We start from the raw sequence: 3,521 nt of genomic DNA on the forward strand, positions 1-3,521 counted from the left end.
ATAGAAAGCCTAAAGTTAGGTCTTCTGCCCACAGCGCAGTGTTGAGCAGGCTGACACAGTTCCCTCTGGGCTTTGCAGGCAGGTGAGTGAGCCTCAAGCCTGGATGAATACAGCGTGAGGAGAGAAATCCATCAGAGAGAGGAGAGGTCTGTACACTAGGAGCCCAGGTCTCCTAGTGCAGCTACATACCATATAGGAACTGAAAGACAATACAGTTGATAATCGTTGGAATTGATCTATTCCATACTTACTCTGAAATGATCATATTTGTATTTTAGAAAGAAAACTCGGTGCTAGTTGGAAGTTGAATAGTTATAAAGGTATAGGTAAGTCACAGGGACTGCTGTAAAAAACATTTCAAGCTTCTTATAATGTCAGAGTCTGGTTTGTGTTTCTGAGTACTGTTAGCCCTATATAACCCCATGAGCATATTGAAAAATCCAGCACAATTGCTATGAGACCATTATGCCACAGCTAATTTACTACATTACAAATATTAAATTTCTGCAAAACACATCAACAATTACTGTAAATATATCTTTTTAGAGAGCCTTAAAAATTTAATTGGTCAAGATCTGATCTGATTTGTATTATTTAGCTGAATCTTTCCAATTCGAGTAAATTTGAAAATTAGACTAAACATTTACTTCTTATTTGGCTTTAATTAAAATTAAGTTCACTATTTTTTTGCCAAAGATCCATTATAAAATAATAAATATGTAATATGAGATCAATAGAGTCCATTCCTATGCCAATTTTAGTTAATTGAGACTGCTTGCCAAGCAGATGAATTGTGGGCTTATTTTCTTTTTAAAGGAAGCATTTGACAGGGATCCTAAATTATAAGATTTGTTTATCAACTCTGCTTCCACAGTGTGACTTCCCAGGTTAGATTCATTGTTTGCACGAAAATTTTATTTAGATATTTTCGTTATTTCTTATATTGTATAGACTGATTGCAGCTCGTATTTCAAGTATTTGGGACATTTGTCAAATATCTCAACATCTATCTACCCTTAACGATTTCTTTTTTTATTGAGCTATAATATTCACTTTTTACAAGTGCACAATTCACTTATGTCTGTTATTCCAGAAGTTGTGTAGTCACCATTATCTAAGTTCAGAACATTTTCATCATCCTGAAAGGAAACCTGTGCCCACTAGCAATCATTATTCATTTGTCCCTCTCCCCAGACCCGAAGGCAACTGTCCTAGTTTACAATTCCACCAGCAATGTATATGGGTTCCAATTTTTCTGCATCCTCACCAACACTTGTTATTGTTTGCTTTCTTTGTTGTAACTATCCTAGTTAGTGTGAAATAGTATCTCGTCATGGTTTTTCCCTAATGGGTAGTAATGTTGAGCATCTTTTCATGTGCTTATCAGCCATTTTTGTCTTATTTTCTTTGGAAAAATGTCTACTCAAATATCTGACCAGTTTTTAATTGGGTTATTAGTCTTTTAGTACTGAGTTCTTTATATATTCGATGTATTACGTCCTTATTGTTAGGGTCATAGCAAGGCAAGTCCATAGACCCCCTCCTTGTTCACCCCTGCTAAGCCAAGCTCATAACAAAAGCAGCTTCAAGCCTTGTAAACAGGGCACCTAGGTTCCAGAATGTGGTTGTACCCGGCTCTCTGACCCAGTTAAGCAGAATGTCAGCCCCTGAGAAACCAAGATGCATTTTTTCTTAGAATAGCACCCAGCTACCTGCAAACACCCTATATATCCCCCATAGTTGGGATGTGTTGCTTAACTCCTTTAAACCATTAGTTATCTGTGAGACCATCTATTTCACACTCTTCATTTTTTAAAAAGAGACAATAATTATTTTTAACTTTACTGAAGTTTAAAACTACCTAGCACTTTTGATTTAAAAAAAAAATTTAGAAGGAAATTTTTAATGCATTTATTTCAGATGGCATTTTAAATAGATATGACCCTCTGGAAACAAAACATGGTACTACATAGCAAGGTCCATACAAATGACCATATCCTTTGTCCCGTAAATTTTTTATTAGTATTTTTGTTAATATAGGATTTTATTATTTTATATATATATATATATATATATATATATATATATATATGGTCAAAAATACTAATATAAAAATAACTGTAGTAGAGTATTCTCTAACCAACCCTATAAATCTTAGTTTACGATGAAATTCCTTGTTATATGCCTCTTCCTTAAAATAGGATTTTCCAGAATTTTGGAATTAGATTGCTGTATCAATCTTTATATGTGCATCACCTAGAAGGGGGACTATCTAAGTATATTCAAAAAATGATTTTGTCCAGAGCATCTAACAGAGTAAGATTAAGTAAACACTTGAAAAAAATACATTGATAATACAGCACTGAGCATTGAGTTAGGAAGGATGAATAGCTAAGGGAAGCATAAGCACCATTTTTGTTAGGAGATAATTTGTTCAAATTATGTAGGCAACATGGCTGATGTGTCCATTTAACAAGCTGTTTCATAAACTGGATGATTAGCAATATAATATAGAGCCCCCTTGAACTTGTAAAATAGCTGTTTAGGTCTAAAATGACCACTATAAGTGAGTTCAAGGGGAAAAGAGAAAGCAAAGAGAGACAGAGTGTTGGGGGAGGGTAAGGAAGTGAAGGATAGAGAAAGCAGGAGAAGGGAAGGGAGGACAGGGGAAGGAGGGGAGAAAAGCTGATGAAGAATGAAAGGATAAAAAATAGAAAGACATATTTTAAAAGAAGTACAGCTAAAAAGAGTATAAATGAGTTAGACAAGGTAAATATTTTAAACATATATAATATTTTAATTTTTTTCCTTTTGAATTTTGCTTCTTGGTTTGGATTTCAATCTCTAAGAGTTAATTATACTTCTCAGTTAATGATACATTACCTGTATAAGACATTTGTTTATTTTATTTTTTCCTGATTCCCCACTACCATTATAACCTTCCTTTATATATAATCATTTTGTTATTTTGATGTTTATTGTGTATCCTTATATTTATATATACATATTTAAAATGTGTTTATTTCCTTTGTATGAATACGTGTATTATTAAATTATATGAATGATGCCTTACATAAATAGCTTATTTTCTTCCTTATTATTTTTACTAGTGCTGTGTTTTTTAGATCTTCTATTGTTGTTGTGTACACATTAAGTCTGTTGTTTCCAACTGTGGTGTAGTATTCACTTGAGTGTATACACCATATTTTACCCATCCACCTCTCCATCTGCCCTACTGAAGGATACCTACACTGTCTACAATTCTTTGCCAACATAAGCAACATTGCAATGAAATCTTCAAGCCTTTTTCTTTAGGCATTTTTATTAGAATGAGAGATGTATATCCACATGTGGCCTGACCAGATCATAAGTATGCTCTAGGTAGTGACAATCCTATTTTTTTTTTAAGAACAGCTTACCAGCACACAAAACCATCAGTAGTGTGTAATTTAGGTTGTCTTTGAAATAGTAACCTTGCCATGACCCAAAATTCTTGAATGTATGTATGATAATTTGAAATT

This window comes from Cebus imitator, unplaced genomic scaffold (assembly GCF_001604975.1).
Source record: "Cebus imitator isolate Cc_AM_T3 unplaced genomic scaffold, Cebus_imitator-1.0 Scaffold43, whole genome shotgun sequence".
NCBI lineage: Eukaryota > Metazoa > Chordata > Mammalia > Primates > Cebidae > Cebus > Cebus imitator.